This window comes from Ranitomeya imitator, chromosome 9 (genome assembly GCF_032444005.1).
Source record: "Ranitomeya imitator isolate aRanImi1 chromosome 9, aRanImi1.pri, whole genome shotgun sequence".
Lineage (NCBI taxonomy): Eukaryota > Metazoa > Chordata > Amphibia > Anura > Dendrobatidae > Ranitomeya > Ranitomeya imitator.
The window spans coordinates 152,610,049-152,635,632 of NC_091290.1; positions in this window are offsets into that span (position 1 = coordinate 152,610,049).

Sequence of the window (25,584 nt, forward strand, 5' to 3'; positions counted from 1 at the left end):
AGGGGGAGAACAGTGCAGGCTATGGAAAAAGAGGGAGAACAGTGCGGGCTATGGAAAAGAGGGAGAACGGCGCAAGCTGTAGAGAAACGGATACAGTGCAGGCTATGGAAAAAAGGAAGAATTGAGAAAGACTTGGGAAAAGAGGGAGAACAGTGCAGGCTATGGAAAAAGAGGGAGAACAGTGCGGGCTATGGAAAAGAGGGAGAACGGCGCAAGCTGTAGAGAAACGGATACAGTGCAGGCTATGGAAAAAAGGAAGAATTGAGAAAGACTTGGGAAAAGAGGGAGAACAGTGCAGGCTATGGAAAAAGAGGGAGAACAGTGCAGGCTATGGAAAAAGAGGGAGAACAGTGCGGGCTATGGAAAAAGAGGGAGAACAGTGCGGGCTATGGAAAAAGAGGGAGATCAGTGCAGGCTATGGAAAAAGGGGGAGAACAGTGCGGGCTATGGAAAAAGAGGGAGAACAGTGCGGGCTATGGAAAAAGGGGGAGAACAGTGCGGGCTATGGAAAAGAGGGAGAACAGTGCGGGCTATGGAAAAAGAGGGAGAACAGTGCGGGCTATGGAAAAAGAGGGAGAACAGTGCAGGCTATGGAAAAAGGGGAGAACAGTGCGGGCTATGGAAAAGAGGGAGAACAGTGCGAGCTATGGAAAAAGAGGGAGAACAGTGCGAGCTATGGAAAAAGAGGGAGAACAGTGCAGGCTATGGAAAAAGAGGGAGAACAGTGCGAGCTATGGAAAAAGAGGGAGAACAGTGCGGGCTATGGAAAAAGAGGGAGAACAGTGCAGGCTATGGAAAAAGAGGGAGAACAGAGCAGGCTATGGAAAAAGGGGAGAACAGTGCGAGCTATGGAAAAAGGGGAGAACAGTGCGAGCTATGGAAAAAGGGGAGAACAGTGCGAGCTATGGAAAAAGAGGGAGAACAGTGCAGCCTATGGAAAAAGAGGGAGAACAGTGCAGGCTATGGAAAAAGGGGAGAACAGTGCGGGCTATGGAAAAGAGGGAGAACAGTGCGGGCTATGGAAAAGAGGGAGATCAGTGCGGGCTATGGAAAAGAGGGAGAACAGTGCGGGCTATGGAAAAGAGGGAGAACAGTGCGGGCTATGGAAAAGAGGGAGATCAGTGCGGGCTATGGAAAAGAGGGAGAACAGTGCGGGCTATGGAAAAGAGGGAGAACAGTGCGGGCTATGGAAAAGAGGGAGAACAGTGCGGGCTATGGAAAAAGAGGGAGAACAGTGCGGGCTATGGAAAAGAGGGAGATCAGTGCGGGCTATGGAAAAAGAGGGAGATCAGTGCAGGCTATGGAAAAGAGGGAGAACAGTGCGGGCTATGGAAAAAGGGGAGAACAGTGCGAGCTATGGAAAAAGGGGAGAACAGTGCGAGCTATGGAAAAAGAGGGAGAACAGTGCGGGCTATGGAAAAAGAGGGAGAACAGTGCAGGCTATGGAAAAAGAGGGAGAACAGTGCGGGCTATGGAAAAAGGGGGAGAACAGTGCAGGCTATGGAAAAAGGGGGAGAACAGTGCGGGCTATGGAAAAGAGGGAGAACAGTGCGGGCTATGGAAAAAGAGGGAGAACAGTGCAGCCTATGGAAAAAGAGGGAGAACGGCGCAAGCTGTAGAGAAACGGATACAGTGCAGGCTATGGAAAAAAGGAAGAATTGAGAAAGACTTGGGAAAAGAGGGAGAACAGTGCAGGCTATGGAAAAAGAGGGAGAACAGTGCGGGCTATGGAAAAAGAGGGAGATCAGTGCAGGCTATGGAAAAAGAGGGAGAACAGTGCAGGCTATGGAAAAAGAGGGAGAACAGTGCGGGCTATGGAAAAAGGGGGAGAACAGTGCAGGCTATGGAAAAAGGGGGAGAACAGTGCGGGCTATGGAAAAGAGGGAGAACAGTGCGGGCTATGGAAAAAGAGGGAGAACAGTGCAGCCTATGGAAAAAGAGGGAGAACAGTGCGAGCTATGGAAAAAGGGGAGAACAGTGCGAGCTATGGAAAAAGAGGGAGATCAGTGCGACCTATGGAAAAAGAGGGAGAACAGTGCAGCCTATGGAAAAAGAGGGAGAACAGTGCGAGCTATGGAAAAAGGGGAGAACAGTGCGAGCTATGGAAAAAGGGGAGAACAGTGCGAGCTATGGAAAAAGAGGGAGAACAGTGCGGGCTATAGAAAAAGGGGAGAACAGTGCGAGCTATGGAAAAAGAGGGAGAACAGTGCGGGCTATGGAAAAGAGGGAGAACGGCGCAAGCTGTAGAGAAACGGATACAGTGCAGGCTATGGAAAAAAGGAAGAATTGAGAAAGACTTGGGAAAAGAGGGAGAACAGTGCAGGCTATGGAAAAAGAGGGAGAACAGTGCGGGCTATAGAAAAAGGGGAGAACAGTGCGAGCTATGGAAAAAGAGGGAGAACAGTGCGGGCTATGGAAAAGAGGGAGAACGGCGCAAGCTGTAGAGAAACGGATACAGTGCAGGCTATGGAAAAAAGGAAGAATTGAGAAAGACTTGGGAAAAGAGGGAGAACAGTACAGGCTATGGAAAAAGAGGGAGATCAGTGCAGGCTATGGAAAAAGAGGGAGAACAGTGCGGGCTATGGAAAAAGAGGGAGAACAGTGCGGGCTATGGAAAAAGAGGGAGAACAGTGCGGGCTATGGAAAAAGAGGGAGAACAGTGCGGGCTATGGAAAAAGAGGGAGAACAGTGCGGGCTATGGAAAAAGAGGGAGAACAGTGCGGGCTATGGAAAAAGAGGGAGAACAGTGCAGGCTATGGAAAAAGAGGGAGAACAGTGCGGGCTATGGAAAAAGAGGGAGAACAGTGCGGGCTATGGAAAAGAGGGAGAACAGTGCGGGCTATGGAAAAAGAGGGAGAACAGTGCGGGCTATGGAAAAAGAGGGAGAACAGTGCGGGCTATGGAAAAAGAGGGAGAACAGTGCGGGCTATGGAAAAAGGGGAGAACAGTGCGAGCTATGGAAAAAGAGGGAGAACAGTGCGGGCTATGGAAAAAGAGGGAGAACAGTGCGGGCTATGGAAAAAGAGGAAGAACAGTGCGGGCTATGGAAAAAGAGGGAGAACAGTGCGAGCTATGGAAAAAGAGGGAGAACAGTGCAGGCTATGGAAAAGAGGGAGAACAGTGCGAGCTATGGAAAAAGAGGGAGAACAGTGCAGGCTATGGAAAAAGAGGGAGAACAGTGCGGGCTATGGAAAAAGAGGGAGAACAGTGCGGGCTATGGAAAAGAGGGAGAACAGTGCGGGCTATGGAAAAAGAGGGAGAACAGTGCGGGCTATGGAAAAAGGGGGAGAACAGAGCAGGCTATGGAAAAAGAGGGAGAACAGTGCGAGCTATGGAAAAAGAGGGAGAACAGTGCGAGCTATGGAAAAAGGGGGAGAACAGTGCGGGCTATGGAAAAAGGGGGAGAACAGTGCAACCTATGGAAAAAGAGGGAGAACAGTGCGGGCTATGGAAAAAGAGGGAGAACAGTGCGGGCTATGGAAAAGAGGGAGAACAGTGCGGGCTATGGAAAAAGAGGGAGAACAGTGCGGGCTATGGAAAAAGAGGGAGAACAGTGCGGGCTATGGAAAAAGGGGGAGAACAGTGCGGGCTATGGAAAAGAGGGAGAACGGCGCAAGCTGTAGAGAAACGGATACAGTGCAGGCTATGGAAAAAAGGAAGAATTGAGAAAGACTTGGGAAAAGAGGGAGAACAGTGCAGGCTATGGAAAAAGAGGAAGAACAGTGCAGGCTATGGAAAAAGAGGGAGAACAGTGCAGCCTATGGAAAAAGAGGGAGAACAGTGCAGGCTATGGAAAAAGAGGGAGAACAGTGCAGGCTATGGAAAAAGAGGGAGAACAGTGCGGGCTATGGAAAAAGAGGGAGAACAGTGCGGGCTATGGAAAAAGAGGGAGAACAGTGCGAGCTATGGAAAAAGAGGGAGAAAAGTGCGAGCTATGGAAAAAGAGGGAGAACAGTGCAGGCTATGGAAAAAGGGGGAGAACAGTGCAACCTATGGAAAAAGAGGGAGAACAGTGCGGGCTATGGAAAAAGAGGGAGAACAGTGCGGGCCATGGAAAAAGAGGGAGAACAGTGCGGGCTATGGAAAAAGAGGGAGAACAGTGCAGGCTATGGAAAAAGAGGGAGAACAGTGCGGGCTATGGAAAAAGAGGGAGATCAGTGCGGGCTATGGAAAAAGAGGGAGAACAGTGCGGGCTATGGAAAAGAGGGAGAACAGTGCGGGCTATGGAAAAAGAGGGAGAACAGTGCGGGCTATGGAAAAAGAGGGAGAACAGTGCAGGCTATGGAAAAAGGGGGAGAACAGTGCGGGCTATGGAAAAAGAGGGAGATCAGTGCGGGCTATGGAAAAAGAGGGAGAACAGTGCGGGCTATGGAAAAGAGGGAGAACAGTGCGGGCTATGGAAAAAGAGGGAGAACAGTGCGGGCTATGGAAAAAGAGGGAGAACAGTGCGGGCTATGGAAAAAGAGGGAGAACAGTGCGGGCTATGGAAAAAGAAGGAGATCAGTGCAGGCTATGGAAAAAGAGGGAGATCAGTGCAGGCTATGGAAAAGAGGGAGAACAGTGCGAGCTATGGAAAAAGAGAGAGAACAGTGCGAGCTATGGAAAAAGAGGGAGAACAGTGCGGGCTATGGAAAAAGAGGGAGAACAGTGCGAGCTATGGAAAAAGAGGGAGATCAGTGCGGGCTATGGAAAAAGAGGGAGAACAGTGCGGGCTATGGAAAAGAGGGAGAACAGTGCGGGCTATGGAAAAAGAGGGAGAACAGTGCAGGCTATGGAAAAAGAGGGAGAACAGTGCAGGCTATGGAAAAAGAGGAAGAACAGTGCAGGCTATGGAAAAAGAGGGAGATCAGTGCGGGCTATGGAAAAAGAGGGAGAACAGTGCGGGCTGTGGAAAAAGAGGGAGAACAGTGCGGGCTATGGAAAAAGAGGGAGAACAGTGCGGGCTATGGAAAAAGAGGGAGATCAGTGCAGGCTATGGAAAAAGAGGGAGAACAGTGCAGGCTATGGAAAAAGAGGGAGAACAGTGCGAGCTATGGAAAAAGAGGGAGATCAGTGCGGGCTATGGAAAAAGAGGGAGAACAGTGCGGGCTATGGAAAAAGAGGGAGAACAGTGCGGGCCATGGAAAAAGAGGGAGAACAGTGCGGGCCATGGAAAAAGAGGGAGAACAGTGCGGGCTGTGGAAAAAGAGGGAGAACAGTGCGAGCTATGGAAAAAGGGGGAGAACAGTGCGGGCTATGGAAAAAGAGGGAGAACAGTGCGGGCTATGGAAAAAGAGGGAGAACAGTGCGGACTATGGAAAAAGAGGGAGAACAGTGCGGGCTATGGAAAAAGGGGGAGAACAGTGCGGGCTATGGAAAAAGAGGGAGAACAGAGCAGGCTATGGAAAAAGAGGGAGAACAGTGCGGGCTATGGAAAAAGAGGGAGAACAGTGCGGGCTATGGAAAAAGAGGGAGATCAGTGCGGGCTATGGAAAAAGAGGGAGAACAGTGCGGGCCATGGAAAAAGAGGGAGAACAGTGCGGGCTATGGAAAAAGAGGGAGAACAGTGCAGGCTATGGAAAAAGAGGGAGAACAGTGCGGGCTATGGAAAAAGAGGGAGAACAGAGCAGGCTATGGAAAAAGAGGGAGAACAGTGCGGGCTATGGAAAAAGAGGGAGAACAGTGCGGGCTATGGAAAAAGAGGGAGATCAGTGCGGGCTATGGAAAAAGAGGGAGAACAGTGCGGGCCATGGAAAAAGAGGGAGAACAGTGCGGGCCATGGAAAAAGAGGGAGAACAGTGCGGGCTGTGGAAAAAGAGGGAGAACAGTGCGAGCTATGGAAAAAGGGGAGAACAGTGCGAGCTATGGAAAAAGGGGAGAACAGTGCGAGCTATGGAAAAAGGGGAGAACAGTGCGAGCTATGGAAAAAGAGGGAGAACAGTGCGGGCTATGGAAAAGAGGGAGAACGGCGCAAGCTGTAGAGAAACGGATACAGTGCAGGCTATGGAAAAAAGGAAGAATTGAGAAAGACTTGGGAAAAGAGGGAGAACAGTGCAGGCTATGGAAAAAGAGGGAGAACAGTGCGGGCTATAGAAAAAGGGGAGAACAGTGCGAGCTATGGAAAAAGAGGGAGAACAGTGCGGGCTATGGAAAAGAGGGAGAACGGCGCAAGCTGTAGAGAAACGGATACAGTGCAGGCTATGGAAAAAAGGAAGAATTGAGAAAGACTTGGGAAAAGAGGGAGAACAGTACAGGCTATGGAAAAAGAGGGAGATCAGTGCAGGCTATGGAAAAAGAGGGAGAACAGTGCGGGCTATGGAAAAAGAGGGAGAACAGTGCGGGCTATGGAAAAAGAGGGAGAACAGTGCGGGCTATGGAAAAAGAGGGAGAACAGTGCGGGCTATGGAAAAAGAGGGAGAACAGTGCGGGCTATGGAAAAAGAGGGAGAACAGTGCGGGCTATGGAAAAAGAGGGAGAACAGTGCAGGCTATGGAAAAAGAGGGAGAACAGTGCGGGCTATGGAAAAAGAGGGAGAACAGTGCGGGCTATGGAAAAGAGGGAGAACAGTGCGGGCTATGGAAAAAGAGGGAGAACAGTGCGGGCTATGGAAAAAGAGGGAGAACAGTGCGGGCTATGGAAAAAGAGGGAGAACAGTGCGGGCTATGGAAAAAGGGGAGAACAGTGCGAGCTATGGAAAAAGAGGGAGAACAGTGCGGGCTATGGAAAAAGAGGGAGAACAGTGCGGGCTATGGAAAAAGAGGAAGAACAGTGCGGGCTATGGAAAAAGAGGGAGAACAGTGCGAGCTATGGAAAAAGAGGGAGAACAGTGCAGGCTATGGAAAAGAGGGAGAACAGTGCGAGCTATGGAAAAAGAGGGAGAACAGTGCAGGCTATGGAAAAAGAGGGAGAACAGTGCGGGCTATGGAAAAAGAGGGAGAACAGTGCGGGCTATGGAAAAGAGGGAGAACAGTGCGGGCTATGGAAAAAGAGGGAGAACAGTGCGGGCTATGGAAAAAGGGGGAGAACAGAGCAGGCTATGGAAAAAGAGGGAGAACAGTGCGAGCTATGGAAAAAGAGGGAGAACAGTGCGAGCTATGGAAAAAGGGGGAGAACAGTGCGGGCTATGGAAAAAGGGGGAGAACAGTGCAACCTATGGAAAAAGAGGGAGAACAGTGCGGGCTATGGAAAAAGAGGGAGAACAGTGCGGGCTATGGAAAAGAGGGAGAACAGTGCGGGCTATGGAAAAAGAGGGAGAACAGTGCGGGCTATGGAAAAAGAGGGAGAACAGTGCGGGCTATGGAAAAAGGGGGAGAACAGTGCGGGCTATGGAAAAGAGGGAGAACGGCGCAAGCTGTAGAGAAACGGATACAGTGCAGGCTATGGAAAAAAGGAAGAATTGAGAAAGACTTGGGAAAAGAGGGAGAACAGTGCAGGCTATGGAAAAAGAGGAAGAACAGTGCAGGCTATGGAAAAAGAGGGAGAACAGTGCAGCCTATGGAAAAAGAGGGAGAACAGTGCAGGCTATGGAAAAAGAGGGAGAACAGTGCAGGCTATGGAAAAAGAGGGAGAACAGTGCGGGCTATGGAAAAAGAGGGAGAACAGTGCGGGCTATGGAAAAAGAGGGAGAACAGTGCGAGCTATGGAAAAAGAGGGAGAAAAGTGCGAGCTATGGAAAAAGAGGGAGAACAGTGCAGGCTATGGAAAAAGGGGGAGAACAGTGCAACCTATGGAAAAAGAGGGAGAACAGTGCGGGCTATGGAAAAAGAGGGAGAACAGTGCGGGCCATGGAAAAAGAGGGAGAACAGTGCGGGCTATGGAAAAAGAGGGAGAACAGTGCAGGCTATGGAAAAAGAGGGAGAACAGTGCGGGCTATGGAAAAAGAGGGAGATCAGTGCGGGCTATGGAAAAAGAGGGAGAACAGTGCGGGCTATGGAAAAGAGGGAGAACAGTGCGGGCTATGGAAAAAGAGGGAGAACAGTGCGGGCTATGGAAAAAGAGGGAGAACAGTGCAGGCTATGGAAAAAGGGGGAGAACAGTGCGGGCTATGGAAAAAGAGGGAGATCAGTGCGGGCTATGGAAAAAGAGGGAGAACAGTGCGGGCTATGGAAAAGAGGGAGAACAGTGCGGGCTATGGAAAAAGAGGGAGAACAGTGCGGGCTATGGAAAAAGAGGGAGAACAGTGCGGGCTATGGAAAAAGAGGGAGAACAGTGCGGGCTATGGAAAAAGAAGGAGATCAGTGCAGGCTATGGAAAAAGAGGGAGATCAGTGCAGGCTATGGAAAAGAGGGAGAACAGTGCGAGCTATGGAAAAAGAGAGAGAACAGTGCGAGCTATGGAAAAAGAGGGAGAACAGTGCGGGCTATGGAAAAAGAGGGAGAACAGTGCGAGCTATGGAAAAAGAGGGAGATCAGTGCGGGCTATGGAAAAAGAGGGAGAACAGTGCGGGCTATGGAAAAGAGGGAGAACAGTGCGGGCTATGGAAAAAGAGGGAGAACAGTGCAGGCTATGGAAAAAGAGGGAGAACAGTGCAGGCTATGGAAAAAGAGGAAGAACAGTGCAGGCTATGGAAAAAGAGGGAGATCAGTGCGGGCTATGGAAAAAGAGGGAGAACAGTGCAGGCTATGGAAAAAGAGGGAGAAGAGTGCAGGCTATGGAAAAAGAGGGAGAACAGTGCGAGCTATGGAAAAAGAGGGAGATCAGTGCGGGCTATGGAAAAAGAGGGAGAACAGTGCGGGCTATGGAAAAAGAGGGAGAACAGTGCGGGCTATGGAAAAAGAGGGAGATCAGTGCAGGCTATGGAAAAAGAGGGAGAAGAGTGCAGGCTATGGAAAAAGAGGGAGAACAGTGCGAGCTATGGAAAAAGAGGGAGATCAGTGCGGGCTATGGAAAAAGAGGGAGAACAGTGCGGGCTATGGAAAAGAGGGAGAACAGTGCGGGCTATGGAAAAGAGGGAGAACAGTGCGGGCTATGGAAAAAGAGGGAGAACAGTGCGGACTATGGAAAAAGAGGGAGAACAGTGCGGGCTATGGAAAAAGGGGGAGAACAGTGCGGGCTATGGAAAAAGAGGGAGAACAGAGCAGGCTATGGAAAAAGAGGGAGAACAGTGCGGGCTATGGAAAAAGAGGGAGAACAGTGCGGGCTATGGAAAAAGAGGGAGATCAGTGCGGGCTATGGAAAAAGAGGGAGAACAGTGCGGGCCATGGAAAAAGAGGGAGAACAGTGCGGGCTATGGAAAAAGAGGGAGAACAGAGCAGGCTATGGAAAAAGAGGGAGAACAGTGCGGGCTATGGAAAAAGAGGGAGAACAGAGCAGGCTATGGAAAAAGAGGGAGAACAGTGCGGGCTATGGAAAAAGAGGGAGAACAGTGCGGGCTATGGAAAAAGAGGGAGATCAGTGCGGGCTATGGAAAAAGAGGGAGAACAGTGCGGGCCATGGAAAAAGAGGGAGAACAGTGCGGGCCATGGAAAAAGAGGGAGAACAGTGCGGGCTGTGGAAAAAGAGGGAGAACAGTGCGGGCTATGGAAAAAGAGGGAGAACAGTGCGGGCTATGGAAAAAGAGGGAGATCAGTGCGGGCTATGGAAAAAGAGGGAGAACAGTGCGGGCTATGGAAAAAGAGGGAGATCAGTGCGGGCTATGGAAAAAGAGGGAGAACAGTGCGGGCTATGGTAAAGAGGGAGAACAGTGCGGGCTATGGAAAAAGAGGGAGAACAGTGCGGGCTATGGAAAAAGAGGGAGATCAGTGCGGGCTATGGAAAAAGAGGGAGAACAGTGCGGGCTATGGAAAAGAGGGAGAACAGTGCGGGCTATGGAAAAAGAGGGAGAACAGTGCGGGCTATGGAAAAAGAGGGAGAACAGTGCGGGCTATGGAAAAAGAGGGAGATCAGTGCGGGCTATGGAAAAAGAGGGAGATCAGTGCAGGCTATGGAAAAAGAGGGAGAACAGTGCGGGCTATGGAAAAAGAGGGAGAACAGTGCAGGCTATGGAAAAAGAGGGAGAACAGTGCGGGCTATGGAAAAAGAGGGAGAACAGTGCGGGCTATGGAAAAAGAGGGAGATCAGTGCGGGCTATGGAAAAAGAGGGAGATCAGTGCAGGCTATGGAAAAAGAGGGAGAACAGTGCGGGCTATGGAAAAAGAGGGAGAACAGTGCAGGCTATGGAAAAAGAGGGAGAACAGTGCGACCTATGGAAAAAGAGGGAGAACAGTGCAGTCTATGGAAAAAGAGGGAGAACAGTGCGGGCTATGGAAAAAGGGGGAGAACAGTGCGACTTATGGAAAAAGAGGGAGAACAGTGCAGGCTATGGAAAAAGAGGGAGAACAGTGCGGGCTATGGAAAAAGGGGGAGAACAGTGCGACTTATGGAAAAAGAGGGAGATCAGTGCGGGCTATGGAAAAAGAGTGAGAACAGTGCAGTCTATGGAAAAAGAGGGAGAACAGTGCGGGCTATGGAAAAAGGGGGAGAACAGTGCGACCTATGGAAAAAGAGGGAGAACAGTGCAGGCTATGGAAAAAGAGTGAGAACAGTGCGGGCAAGAAAAAGAGGGAGAACAGTGCAGTCTATGGAAAAAGAGGGAGAACAGTGCGGGCTATGGAAAAAGAGGGAGAACAGTGCGACCTATGGAAAAAGAGGGAGAACAGTGCAGGCTATGGAAAAAGAGGGAGAACAGTGCAGGCTATGGAAAAAGAGGGAGAACAGTGCGACCTATTGAAAAAGAGGGAGAACAGTGCAGGCTATGGAAAAAGAGGGAGAACAGTGCGGGCTATGGAAAAAGAGGGAGAACAGTGCGGGCTATGGAAAAAGAGGGAGAACAGTGCAGGCTATGGAAAAAGAGGGAGAACAGTGCAGTCTATGGAAAAAGAGGGAGAACAGTGCGGGCTATGGAAAAAGAGGGAGAACAGTGCAGGCTATGGAAAAAGAGGGAGAACAGTGCGACCTATGGAAAAAGAGGGAGAACAGTGCAGGCTATGGAAAAAGAGGGAGAACAGTGCAGGCTATGGAAAAAGAGGGAGAACAGTGCGGGCTATGGAAAAAGGGGGAGAACAGTGCGACCTATGGAAAAAGAGGGAGAACAGTGCAGGCTATGGAAAAAGAGGGAGAACAGTGCGGGCTATGGAAAAAGAGGGACATCAGTGCAGGCTATGGAAAAAGAGGGAGAACAGTGCGGGCTATGGAAAAAGAGGGAGATCAGTGCGGGCTATGGAAAAAGAGGGAGAACAGTGCGGGCTATGGAAAAAGAGGGAGAACAGTGCGGGCTATGGAAAAAGGGGGAGATCAGTGCAGGCTATGGAAAAGAGGGAGAACAGTGCGGGCTATGGAAAAAGAGGGAGAACAGTGCGAGCTATGGAAAAAGAGGGAGATCAGTGCGGGCTATGGAAAAAGAGGGAGATCAGTGCGGGCTATGGAAAAAGAGGGAGAACAGTGCGGGCTATGGAAAAAGAGGGAGAACAGTGCGGGCTATGGAAAAAGAGGGAGAACAGTGCAGGCTATGGAAAAAGAGGGAGAACAGTGCAGGCTATGGAAAAAGAGGGAGAACAGTGCGGGCTATGGAAAAGAGGGAGAACAGTGCGGGCTGTGGAAAAAGAGGGAGAACAGTGCAAGCTATGGAAAAAGAGGGAGAACAGTGCGGGCTATGGAAAAAGGGGGAGAACAGTGCGGGCTATGGAAAAAGAGGGAGAACAGTGCGGGCTATGGAAAAAGAGGGAGAACAGTGCGGGCTATGGAAAAAGAGGGAGAACAGTGCAGGCTATGGAAAAAGAGGGAGAACAGTGCGGGCTATGGAAAAAGGGGGAGAACAGTGCGGGCTATGGAAAAGAGGGAGAACAGTGCGGGCTGTGGAAAAAGAGGGAGAACAGTGCGGGCTATGGAAAAAGAGGGAGAACAGTGCGGGCTATGGAAAAAGAGGGAGAACAGTGCGGGCTATGGAAAAAGAGGAAGAACAGTGCGGGCTATGGAAAAAGAGGGAGAACAGTGCGGGCTATGGAAAAGAGGGAGAACAGAGCAGGCTATGGAAAAAGAGGAAGAACAGTGCAGGCTATGGAAAAAGAGGAAGAACAGTGCAGGCTATGGAAAAAGAGGGAGAACAGTGCGGGCTATGGAAAAAGAGGGAGAACAGTGCGGGCTATGGAAAAAGAGGAAGAACAGTGCAGGCTATGGAAAAAGAGGGAGAACAGTGCAGGCTATGGAAAAAGAGGGAGAACAGTGCGGGCTATGGAAAAAGAGGGAGAACAGTGCGGGCTATGGAAAAAGAGGAAGAACAGTGCAGGCTATGGAAAAAGAGGAAGAACAGTGCAGGCTATGGAAAAAGAGGGAGAACAGTGCAGGCTATGGAAAAAGAGGGAGAACAGTGCGGGCTATGGAAAAAGAGGGAGAACAGTGCGGGCTATGGAAAAAGGGGGAGAACAGTGCGGGCTATGGAAAAAGAGGGAGAACAGTGCAGGCTATGGAAAAAGAGGGAGATCAGTGCGGGCTATGGAAAAAGAGGGAGATCAGTGCGGGCTATGGAAAAAGAGGGAGAACAGTGCGGGCTATGGAAAAAGAGGGAGAACAGTGCGGGCTAAGGAAAAAGAGGGAGAACAGTGCAGGCTATGGAAAAAGAGGGAGAACAGTGCGACCTATGGAAAAAGAGGGAGAACAGTGCAGGCTATGGAAAAGAGGGAGAACAGTGCGGGCTATGGAAAAAGAGGGAGATCAGTGCAGGCTATGGAAAAAGAGGGAGAACAGTGCGGGATATGGAAAAAGAGGGAGAACAGTGCAAGCTATGGAAAAAGAGGGAGAACAGTGCGGGCTATGGAAAAAGAGGGAGATCAGTGCAGGCTATGAAAAAAGAGGGAGAACAGTGCGAGCTATGGAAAAAGAGGGAGAACAGTGCGGGCTATGGAAAAAGAGGGAGAACAGTGCGGGCTGTGGAAAAAGAGGGAGAACAGTGCGACCTATGGAAAAAGAGGGAGAACAGTGCGGGCTATGGAAAAAGAGGGAGATCAGTGCAGGCTATGGAAAAAGAGGGAGAACAGTGCGAGCTATGGAAAAGCGGGAGAACAGTGCGGGCTATGGAAAAAGAGGGAGAACAGTGCGGGCTATGGAAAAAGAAGGAGAACAGTGCGGCCTATGGAAAAAGAGGGAGAACAGTGCAGGCTATGGAAAAAGAGGGAGAACAGTGCAGGCTATGGAAAAGAGGGAGAACAGTGCGGGCTATGGAAAAAGAGGGAGATCAGTGCAGGCTATGGAAAAAGAGGGAGAACAGTGCAGGCTATAGAAAAAGAGGGAGAACAGTGCAGGCTATGGAAAAAGAGGGAGAACAGTGCAGGCTATGGAAAAAGAGGGAGAACAGTGCGGGCTATGGAAAAAGAGGGAGAACAGTGCGGGCTATGGAAAAAGAGGGAGAACAGTGCGGGCTATGGAAAAAGAGGGAGATCAGTGCGACCTATGGAAAAAGAGGGAGAACAGTGCGGGCTATGGAAAAAGAGGGAGAACAGTGCGGGCTATTGAAAAAGGGGGAGAACAGTGCGGGCTATGGAAAAAGAGGGAGAACAGTGCAGGCTATGGAAAAAGAGGGAGATCAGTGCGGGCTATGGAAAAAGAGGGAGAACAGTGCGGGCTATGGAAAAAGAGGGAGAACAGTGCGGGCTATGGAAAAAGAGGGAGAACAGTGCGGGCTATGGAAAAAGAGGGAGATCAGTGCGGGCTATGGAAAAAGAGGGAGAACAGTGCGACCTATGGAAAAAGAGGGAGAACAGTGCAGGCTATGGAAAAAGAGGGAGAACAGTGCAGGCTATGGAAAAAGAGGGAGAACAGTGCGGGCTATGGAAAAAGAGGGAGAACAGTGCAGGCTATGGAAAAAGAGGGAGAACAGTGCAGGCTATGGAAAAAGAGGGAGATCAGTGCGGGCTATGGAAAAAGAGGGAGAACAGTGCAGGCTATGGAAAAAGAGGGAGAACAGTGCGGGCTATGGAAAAAGAGGGAGAACAGTGCGGGCTATGGAAAAAGAGGGAGAACAGTGCGGGCTATGGAAAAAGAGGGAGAACAGTGCGGGCTATGGAAAAAGAGGGAGAACAGTGCGGGCTATGGAAAAGAGGGAGAACAATGCAAGCTATGGAAAAAGAGGGAGAACAGTGCGGGCTATGGAAAAAGAGGGAGAACAGTGCGGGCTATGGAAAAGAGGGAGAACAGTGCAAGATATGGAAAAAGAGGGAGATCAGTGCGGGCTATGGAAAAAGGGGGAGAACAGTGCGGGCTATGGAAAAAGGGGGAGAACAGTGCGGGCTATGAAAAAAGGGGGAGATCAGTGCAGGCTATGGAAAAAGAGGGAGAACAGTGCGGGCTATGGAAAAAGAGGGAGAACAGTGCGGGCTATGGAAAAAGAGGGAGAACAGTGCAGGCTATGGAAAAAGAGGGAGAACAGTGCGGGCTATGGAAAAAGAGGGAGAACAGTGCAGGCTATGGAAAAAGAGGGAGAACAGTGCGGGCTATGGAAAAGAGGGAGAACAGTGCAAGCTATGGAAAAAGAGGGAGAACAGTGCAGGCTATGGAAAAAGGGGGAGAACAGTGCGGGCTATGGAAAAAGAGGGAGAACAGTGCAGGCTATGGAAAAAGAGGGAGAACAGTGCGGGCTATGGAAAAAGAGGGAGAACAGTGCGGGCTATGGAAAAAGAGGGAGAACAGTGCGGGCTATGGAAAAAGAGGGAGAACAGTGCGGGCTATGGAAAAAGAGGGAGAACAGTGCAGGCTATGGAAAAAGGGGGAGAACAGTGCAGGCTATGGAAAAAGAGGGAGAACAGTGCAGGCTATGGAAAAAGAGGGAGAACAGTGCAGGCTATGGAAAAAGAGGGATAACAGTGCAGGCTATGGAAAAAGAGGGAGAACAGTGCATGCTATGGAAAAAGGGGGAGAACAGTGCAGGCTATGGAAAAAGGGGGAGAACAGTGCAGGCTATGGAAAAAGAGGGAGAACAGTGCGAGCTATGGAAAAAAAGGGAGAACAGTGCAGGCTATGGAAAAAGAGGGAGAACAGTGCGGGCTATGGAAAAAGAGGGAGAACAGTGCGGGCTATGGAAAAAGAGGGAGAACAGTGCGGGCTATGGAAAAAGAGGGAGAACAGTGCGGGCTATGGAAAAAGAGGGAGAACAGTGCAGGCTATGGAAAAAGGGGGAGAACAGTGCAGGCTATGGAAAAAGAGGGAGAACAGTGCAGGCTATGGAAAAAGAGGGAGAACAGTGCAGGCTATGGAAAAAGAGGGATAACAGTGCAGGCTATGGAAAAAGAGGGAGAACAGTGCATGCTATGGAAAAAGGGGGAGAACAGTGCAGGCTATAGAAAAAGGGGGAGAACAGTGCAGGCTATGGAAAAAGAGGGAGAACAGTGCGAGCTATGGAAAAAAAGGGAGAACAGTGCAGGCTATGGAAAAAGGGGGAGAACAGTGCAGGCTATGGAAAAAGAGGGAGAACAGTGCGGGCTATGGAAAAAGAGGGAGAACAGTGCGGGCTATGGAAAAAGAGGGAGAACAGTGCGAGCTATGGAAAAAGAGGGAGAAAAGTGCGAGCTATGGAAAAAGAGGGAGAACAGTGCAGGCTATGGAAAAAGGGGGAGAACAGTGCAACCTATGGAAAAAGAGGGAGAACAGTGCGGGCTATGGAAAAAGAGGGAGAACAGTGCGGGCCATGGAAAAAGAGGGAGAACAGTGCGGGCTATGGAAAAAGAGGGAGATCAGTGCGGGCTATGGAAAAAGAGGGAGAACAGTGCGGGCTATGGAAAAGAGGGAGAACAGTGCGGGCTATGGAAAAAGAGGGAGAACAGTGCAAGCTATGGAAAAAGAGGGAGAACAGTGCGGGCTATGGAAAAAGAGGGAGAACAGTGCGGGCTATGGAAAAAGAAGGAGATCAGTGCAGGCTATGGAAAAAGAGGGAGATCAGTGCAGGCTATGGAAAAGAGGGAGAACAGTGCGAGCTATGGAAAAAGAGAGAGAACAGTGCGAGCTATGGAAAAAGAGGGAGAACAGTGCGGGCTATGGAAAAAGAGGGAGAACAGTGCGAGCTATGGAAAAAGAGGGAGATCAGTGCGGGCTATGGAAAAAGAGGGAGAACAGTGCGGGCTATGGAAAAGAGGGAGAACAGTGCGGGCTATGGAAAAAGAGGGAGAACAGTGCAGGCTATGGAAAAAGAGGAAGAACAGTGCAGGCTATGGAAAAAGAGGGAGATCAGTGCGGGCTATGGAAAAAGAGGGAGAACAGTGCGGGCTGTGGAAAAAGAGGGAGAACAGTGCGGGCTATGGAAAAAGAGGGAGAACAGTGCGGGCTATGGAAAAAGAGGGAGATCAGTGCAGGCTATGGAAAAAGAGGGAGAACAGTGCAGGCTATGGAAAAAGAGGGAGAACAGAGCAGGCTATGGAAAAAGAGGGAGAACAGTGCGAGCTATGGAAAAAGAGGGAGATCAGTGCGGGCTATGGAAAAAGAGGGAGAACAGTGCGGGCTATGGAAAAGAGGGAGAACAGTGCGGGCTATGGAAAAGAGGGAGAACAGTGCGGGCTATGGAAAAAGAGGGAGAACAGTGCGGACTATGGAAAAAGAGGGAGAACAGTGCGGGCTATGGAAAAAGGGGGAGAACAGTGCGGGCTATGGAAAAAGAGGGAGAACAGAGCAGGCTATGGAAAAAGAGGGAGAACAGTGCGGGCTATGGAAAAAGAGGGAGAACAGTGCGGGCTATGGAAAAAGAGGGAGAACAGTGCGGGCCATGGAAAAAGAGGGAGAACAGTGCGGGCTATGGAAAAAGAGGGAGAACAGAGCAGGCTATGGAAAAAGAGGGAGAACAGTGCGGGCTATGGAAAAAGAGGGAGAACAGAGCAGGCTATGGAAAAAGAGGGAGAACAGTGCGGGCTATGGAAAAAGAGGGAGAACAGTGCGGGCTATGGAAAAAGAGGGAGATCAGTGCGGGCTATGGAAAAAGAGGGAGAACAGTGCGGGCCATGGAAAAAGAGGGAGAACAGTGCGGGCCATGGAAAAAGAGGGAGAACAGTGCGGGCTGTGGAAAAAGAGGGAGAACAGTGCGGGCTATGGAAAAAGAGGGAGAACAGTGCGGGCTATGGAAAAAGAGGGAGATCAGTGCGGGCTATGGAAAAAGAGGGAGAACAGTGCGGGCTATGGAAAAAGAGGGAGATCAGTGCGGGCTATGGAAAAAGAGGGAGAACAGTGCGGGCTATGGTAAAGAGGGAGAACAGTGCGGGCTATGGAAAAAGAGGGAGAACAGTGCGGGCTATGGAAAAAGAGGGAGATCAGTGCGGGCTATGGAAAAAGAGGGAGAACAGTGCGGGCTATGGAAAAGAGGGAGAACAGTGCGGGCTATGGAAAAAGAGGGAGAACAGTGCGGGCTATGGAAAAAGAGGGAGAACAGTGCGGGCTATGGAAAAAGAGGGAGATCAGTGCGGGCTATGGAAAAAGAGGGAGATCAGTGCAGGCTATGGAAAAAGAGGGAGAACAGTGCGGGCTATGGAAAAAGAGGGAGAACAGTGCAGGCTATGGAAAAAGAGGGAGAACAGTGCGGGCTATGGAAAAAGAGGGAGAACAGTGCGGGCTATGGAAAAAGAGGGAGATCAGTGCGGGCTATGGAAAAAGAGGGAGATCAGTGCAGGCTATGGAAAAAGAGGGAGAACAGTGCGGGCTATGGAAAAAGAGGGAGAACAGTGCAGGCTATGGAAAAAGAGGGAGAACAGTGCGACCTATGGAAAAAGAGGGAGAACAGTGCAGTCTATGGAAAAAGAGGGAGAACAGTGCGGGCTATGGAAAAAGGGGGAGAACAGTGCGACTTATGGAAAAAGAGGGAGAACAGTGCAGGCTATGGAAAAAGAGGGAGAACAGTGCGGGCTATGGAAAAAGGGGGAGAACAGTGCGACTTATGGAAAAAGAGGGAGATCAGTGCGGGCTATGGAAAAAGAGTGAGAACAGTGCAGTCTATGGAAAAAGAGGGAGAACAGTGCGGGCTATGGAAAAAGGGGGAGAACAGTGCGACCTATGGAAAAAGAGGGAGAACAGTGCAGGCTATGGAAAAAGAGTGAGAACAGTGCGGGCAAGAAAAAGAGGGAGAACAGTGCAGTCTATGGAAAAAGAGGGAGAACAGTGCGGGCTATGGAAAAAGAGGGAGAACAGTGCGACCTATGGAAAAAGAGGGAGAACAGTGCAGGCTATGGAAAAAGAGGGAGAACAGTGCAGGCTATGGAAAAAGAGGGAGAACAGTGCGACCTATTGAAAAAGAGGGAGAACAGTGCAGGCTATGGAAAAAGAGGGAGAACAGTGCGGGCTATGGAAAAAGAGGGAGAACAGTGCGGGCTATGGAAAAAGAGGGAGAACAGTGCAGGCTATGGAAAAAGAGGGAGAACAGTGCAGTCTATGGAAAAAGAGGGAGAACAGTGCGGGCTATGGAAAAAGAGGGAGAACAGTGCAGGCTATGGAAAAAGAGGGAGAACAGTGCGACCTATGGAAAAAGAGGGAGAACAGTGCAGGCTATGGAAAAAGAGGGAGAACAGTGCAGGCTATGGAAAAAGAGGGAGAACAGTGCGGGCTATGGAAAAAGGGGGAGAACAGTGCGACCTATGGAAAAAGAGGGAGAACAGTGCAGGCTATGGAAAAAGAGGGAGAACAGTGCGGGCTATGGAAAAAGAGGGACATCAGTGCAGGCTATGGAAAAAGAGGGAGAACAGTGCGGGCTATGGAAAAAGAGGGAGAACAGTGCGGGCTATGGAAAAAGAGGGAGAACAGTGCGGGCTATGGAAAAAGAAGGAGATCAGTGCAGGCTATGGAAAAAGAGGGAGATCAGTGCAGGCTATGGAAAAGAGGGAGAACAGTGCGAGCTATGGAAAAAGAGAGAGAACAGTGCGAGCTATGGAAAAAGAGGGAGAACAGTGCGGGCTATGGAAAAAGAGGGAGAACAGTGCGAGCTATGGAAAAAGAGGGAGATCAGTGCGGGCTATGGAAAAAGAGGGAGAACAGTGCGGGCTATGGAAAAGAGGGAGAACAGTGCGGGCTATGGAAAAAGAGGGAGAACAGTGCAGGCTATGGAAAAAGAGGGAGAACAGTGCAGGCTATGGAAAAAGAGGAAGAACAGTGCAGGCTATGGAAAAAGAGGGAGATCAGTGCGGGCTATGGAAAAAGAGGGAGAACAGTGCGGGCTGTGGAAAAAGAGGGAGAACAGTGCGGGCTATGGAAAAAGAGGGAGAACAGTGCGGGCTATGGAAAAAGAGGGAGATCAGTGCAGTCTATGGAAAAAGAGGGAGAACAGTGCGGGCTATGGAAAAAGGGGGAGAACAGTGCGACTTATGGAAAAAGAGGGAGAACAGTGCAGGCTATGGAAAAAGAGGGAGAACAGTGCGGGCTATGGAAAAAGGGGGAGAACAGTGCGACTTATGGAAAAAGAGGGAGATCAGTGCGGGCTATGGAAAAAGAGTGAGAACAGTGCAGTCTATGGAAAAAGAGGGAGAACAGTGCGGGCTATGGAAAAAGGGGGAGAACAGTGCGACCTATGGAAAAAGAGGGAGAACAGTGCAGGCTATGGAAAAAGAGTGAGAACAGTGCGGGCAAGAAAAAGAGGGAGAACAGTGCAGTCTATGGAAAAAGAGGGAGAACAGTGCGGGCTATGGAAAAAGAGGGAGAACAGTGCGACCTATGGAAAAAGAGGGAGAACAGTGCAGGCTATGGAAAAAGAGGGAGAACAGTGCAGGCTATGGAAAAAGAGGGAGAACAGTGCGACCTATTGAAAAAGAGGGAGAACAGTGCAGGCTATGGAAAAAGAGGGAGAACAGTGCGGGCTATGGAAAAAGAGGGAGAACAGTGCGGGCTATGGAAAAAGAGGGAGAACAGTGCAGGCTATGGAAAAAGAGGGAGAACAGTGCAGTCTATGGAAAAAGAGGGAGAACAGTGCGGGCTATGGAAAAAGAGGGAGAACAGTGCAGGCTATGGAAAAAGAGGGAGAACAGTGCGACCTATGGAAAAAGAGGGAGAACAGTGCAGGCTATGGAAAAAGAGGGAGAACAGTGCAGGCTATGGAAAAAGAGGGAGAACAGTGCGGGCTATGGAAAAAGGGGGAGAACAGTGCGACCTATGGAAAAAGAGGGAGAACAGTGCAGGCTATGGAAAAAGAGGGAGAACAGTGCGGGCTATGGAAAAAGAGGGACATCAGTGCAGGCTATGGAAAAAGAGGGAGAACAGTGCGGGCTATGGAAAAAGAGGGAGAACAGTGCGGGCTATGGAAAAAGAGGGAGAACAGTGCGGGCTATGGAAAAAGAAGGAGATCAGTGCAGGCTATGGAAAAAGAGGGAGATCAGTGCAGGCTATGGAAAAGAGGGAGAACAGTGCGAGCTATGGAAAAAGAGAGAGAACAGTGCGAGCTATGGAAAAAGAGGGAGAACAGTGCGGGCTATGGAAAAAGAGGGAGAACAGTGCGAGCTATGGAAAAAGAGGGAGATCAGTGCGGGCTATGGAAAAAGAGGGAGAACAGTGCGGGCTATGGAAAAGAGGGAGAACAGTGCGGGCTATGGAAAAAGAGGGAGAACAGTGCAGGCTATGGAAAAAGAGGGAGAACAGTGCAGGCTATGGAAAAAGAGGAAGAACAGTGCAGGCTATGGAAAAAGAGGGAGATCAGTGCGGGCTATGGAAAAAGAGGGAGAACAGTGCGGGCTGTGGAAAAAGAGGGAGAACAGTGCGGGCTATGGAAAAAGAGGGAGAACAGTGCGGGCTATGGAAAAAGAGGGAGATCAGTGCAGGCTATGGAAAAAGAGGGAGAACAGTGCGAGCTATGGAAAAAGAGGGAGATCAGTGCGGGCTATGGAAAAAGAGGGAGAACAGTGCGGGCTATGGAAAAGAGGGAGAACAGTGCGGGCTATGGAAAAGAGGGAGAACAGTGCGGGCTATGGAAAAAGAGGGAGAACAGTGCGGACTATGGAAAAAGAGGGAGAACAGTGCGGGCTATGGAAAAAGGGGGAGAACAGTGCGGGCTATGGAAAAAGAGGGAGAACAGAGCAGGCTATGGAAAAAGAGGGAGAACAGTGCGGGCTATGGAAAAAGAGGGAGAACAGTGCGGGCTATGGAAAAAGAGGGAGATCAGTGCGGGCTATGGAAAAAGAGGGAGAACAGTGCGGGCCATGGAAAAAGAGGGAGAACAGTGCGGGCTATGGAAAAAGAGGGAGAACAGAGCAGGCTATGGAAAAAGAGGGAGAACAGTGCGGGCTATGGAAAAAGAGGGAGAACAGAGCAGGCTATGGAAAAAGAGGGAGAACAGTGCGGGCTATGGAAAAAGAGGGAGAACAGTGCGGGCTATGGAAAAAGAGGGAGAACAGTGCGGGCTATGGAAAAAGGGGGAGAACAGTGCAACCTATGGAAAAAGAGGGAGAACAGTGCGGGCTATGGAAAAAGAGGGAGAACAGTGCGGGCTATGGAAAAGAGGGAGAACAGTGCGGGCTATGGAAAAAGAGGGAGAACAGTGCGGGCTATGGAAAAAGAGGGAGAACAGTGCGGGCTATGGAAAAAGGGGGAGAACAGTGCGGGCTATGGAAAAGAGGGAGAACGGCGCAAGCTGTAGAGAAACGGATACAGTGCAGGCTATGGAAAAAAGGAAGAATTGAGAAAGACTTGGGAAAAGAGGGAGAACAGTGCAGGCTATGGAAAAAGAGGAAGAACAGTGCAGGCTATGGAAAAAGAGGGAGAACAGTGCAGCCTATGGAAAAAGAGGGAGAACAGTGCAGGCTATGGAAAAAGAGGGAGAACAGTGCAGGCTATGGAAAAAGAGGGAGAACAGTGCGGGCTATGGAAAAAGAGGGAGAACAGTGCGGGCTATGGAAAAAGAGGGAGAACAGTGCGAGCTATGGAAAAAGAGGGAGAAAAGTGCGAGCTATGGAAAAAGAGGGAGAACAGTGCAGGCTATGGAAAAAGGGGGAGAACAGTGCAACCTATGGAAAAAGAGGGAGAACAGTGCGGGCTATGGAAAAAGAGGGAGAACAGTGCGGGCCATGGAAAAAGAGGGAGAACAGTGCGGGCTATGGAAAAAGAGGGAGATCAGTGCGGGCTATGGAAAAAGAGGGAGAACAGTGCGGGCTATGGAAAAGAGGGAGAACAGTGCGGGCTATGGAAAAAGAGGGAGAACAGTGCGGGCTATGGAAAAAGAGGGAGAACAGTGCGGGCTATGGAAAAAGAGGGAGAACAGTGCGGGCTATGGAAAAAGAGGGAGAACAGTGCGAGCTATGGAAAAAGAGGGAGATCAGTGCGGGCTATGGAAAAAGAGGGAGAACAGTGCGGGCTATGGAAAAGAGGGAGAACAGTGCGGGCTATGGAAAAAGAGGGAGAACAGTGCAGGCTATGGAAAAAGAGGGAGAACAGTGCAGGCTATGGAAAAAGAGGAAGAACAGTGCAGGCTATGGAAAAAGAGGGAGATCAGTGCGGGCTATGGAAAAAGAGGGAGAACAGTGCGGGCTGTGGAAAAAGAGGGAGAACAGTGCGGGCTATGGAAAAAGAGGGAGAACAGTGCGGGCTATGGAAAAAGAGGGAGATCAGTGCAGGCTATGGAAAAAGAGGGAGAACAGTGCAGGCTATGGAAAAAGAGGGAGAACAGTGCGAGCTATGGAAAAAGAGGGAGATCAGTGCGGGCTATGGAAAAAGAGGGAGAACAGTGCGGGCTATGGAAAAGAGGGAGAACAGTGCGGGCTATGGAAAAGAGGGAGAACAGTGCGGGCTATGGAAAAAGAGGGAGAACAGTGCGGACTATGGAAAAAGAGGGAGAACAGTGCGGGCTATGGAAAAAGGGGGAGAACAGTGCGGGCTATGGAAAAAGAGGGAGAACAGAGCAGGCTATGGAAAAAGAGGGAGAACAGTGCGGGCTATGGAAAAAGAGGGAGAACAGTGCGGGCTATGGAAAAAGAGGGAGATCAGTGCGGGCTATGGAAAAAGAGGGAGAACAGTGCGGGCCATGGAAAAAGAGGGAGAACAGTGCGGGCTATGGAAAAAGAGGGAGAACAGAGCAGGCTATGGAAAAAGAGGGAGAACAGTGCGGGCTATGGAAAAAGAGGGAGAACAGAGCAGGCTATGGAAAAAGAGGGAGAACAGTGCGGGCTATGGAAAAAGAGGGAGAACAGTGCGGGCTATGGAAAAAGAGGGAGATCAGTGCGGGCTATGGAAAAAGAGGGAGAACAGTGCGGGCCATGGAAAAAGAGGGAGAACAGTGCGGGCCATGGAAAAAGAGGGAGAACAGTGCGGGCTGTGGAAAAAGAGGGAGAACAGTGCGGGCTATGGAAAAAGAGGGAGAACAGTGCGGGCTATGGAAAAAGAGGGAGATCAGTGCGGGCTATGGAAAAAGAGGGAGAACAGTGCGGGCTATGGAAAAAGAGGGAGATCAGTGCGGGCTATGGAAAAAGAGGGAGAACAGTGCGGGCTATGGTAAAGAGGGAGAACAGTGCGGGCTATGGAAAAAGAGGGAGAACAGTGCGGGCTATGGAAAAAGAGGGAGATCAGTGCGGGCTATGGAAAAAGAGGGAGAACAGTGCGGGCTATGGAAAAGAGGGAGAACAGTGCGGGCTATGGAAAAAGAGGGAGAACAGTGCGGGCTATGGAAAAAGAGGGAGAACAGTGCGGGCTATGGAAAAAGAGGGAGATCAGTGCGGGCTATGGAAAAAGAGGGAGATCAGTGCAGGCTATGGAAAAAGAGGGAGAACAGTGCGGGCTATGGAAAAAGAGGGAGAACAGTGCAGGCTATGGAAAAAGAGGGAGAACAGTGCGGGCTATGGAAAAAGAGGGAGAACAGTGCGGGCTATGGAAAAAGAGGGAGATCAGTGCGGGCTATGGAAAAAGAGGGAGATCAGTGCAGGCTATGGAAAAAGAGGGAGAACAGTGCGGGCTATGGAAAAAGAGGGAGAACAGTGCAGGCTATGGAAAAAGAGGGAGAACAGTGCGACCTATGGAAAAAGAGGGAGAACAGTGCAGTCTATGGAAAAAGAGGGAGAACAGTGCGGGCTATGGAAAAAGGGGGAGAACAGTGCGACTTATGGAAAAAGAGGGAGAACAGTGCAGGCTATGGAAAAAGAGGGAGAACAGTGCGGGCTATGGAAAAAGGGGGAGAACAGTGCGACTTATGGAAAAAGAGGGAGATCAGTGCGGGCTATGGAAAAAGAGTGAGAACAGTGCAGTCTATGGAAAAAGAGGGAGAACAGTGCGGGCTATGGAAAAAGGGGGAGAACAGTGCGACCTATGGAAAAAGAGGGAGAACAGTGCAGGCTATGGAAAAAGAGTGAGAACAGTGCGGGCAAGAAAAAGAGGGAGAACAGTGCAGTCTATGGAAAAAGAGGGAGAACAGTGCGGGCTATGGAAAAAGAGGGAGAACAGTGCGACCTATGGAAAAAGAGGGAGAACAGTGCAGGCTATGGAAAAAGAGGGAGAACAGTGCAGGCTATGGAAAAAGAGGGAGAACAGTGCGACCTATTGAAAAAGAGGGAGAACAGTGCAGGCTATGGAAAAAGAGGGAGAACAGTGCGGGCTATGGAAAAAGAGGGAGAACAGTGCGGGCTATGGAAAAAGAGGGAGAACAGTGCAGGCTATGGAAAAAGAGGGAGAACAGTGCAGTCTATGGAAAAAGAGGGAGAACAGTGCGGGCTATGGAAAAAGAGGGAGAACAGTGCAGGCTATGGAAAAAGAGGGAGAACAGTGCGACCTATGGAAAAAGAGGGAGAACAGTGCAGGCTATGGAAAAAGAGGGAGAACAGAGCAGGCTATGGAAAAAGAGGGAGAACAGTGCGGGCTATGGAAAAAGGGGGAGAACAGTGCGACCTATGGAAAAAGAGGGAGAACAGTGCAGGCTATGGAAAAAGAGGGAGAACAGTGCGGGCTATGGAAAAAGAGGGACATCAGTGCAGGCTATGGAAAAAGAGGGAGAACAGTGCGGGCTATGGAAAAAGAGGGAGATCAGTGCGGGCTATGGAAAAAGAGGGAGAACAGTGCGGGCTATGGAAAAAGAGGGAGAACAGTGCGGGCTATGGAAAAAGGGGGAGATCAGTGCAGGCTATGGAAAAGAGGGAGAACAGTGCGGGCTATGGAAAAAGAGGGAGAACAGTGCGAGCTATGGAAAAAGAGGGAGATCAGTGCGGGCTATGGAAAAAGAGGGAGATCAGTGCGGGCTATGGAAAAAGAGGGAGAACAGTGCGGGCTATGGAAAAAGAGGGAGAACAGTGCGGGCTATGGAAAAAGAGGGAGAACAGTGCAGGCTATGGAAAAAGAGGGAGAACAGTGCAGGCTATGGAAAAAGAGGGAGAACAGTGCGGGCTATGGAAAAGAGGGAGAACAGTGCGGGCTGTGGAAAAAGAGGGAGAACAGTGCAAGCTATGGAAAAAGAGGGAGAACAGTGCGGGCTATGGAAAAAGGGGGAGAACAGTGCGGGCTATGGAAAAAGAGGGAGAACAGTGCGGGCTATGGAAAAAGAGGGAGAACAGTGCGGGCTATGGAAAAAGAGGGAGAACAGTGCAGGCTATGGAAAAAGAGGGAGAACAGTGCGGGCTATGGAAAAAGGGGGAGAACAGTGCGGGCTATGGAAAAGAGGGAGAACAGTGCGGGCTGTGGAAAAAGAGGGAGAACAGTGCGGGCTATGGAAAAAGA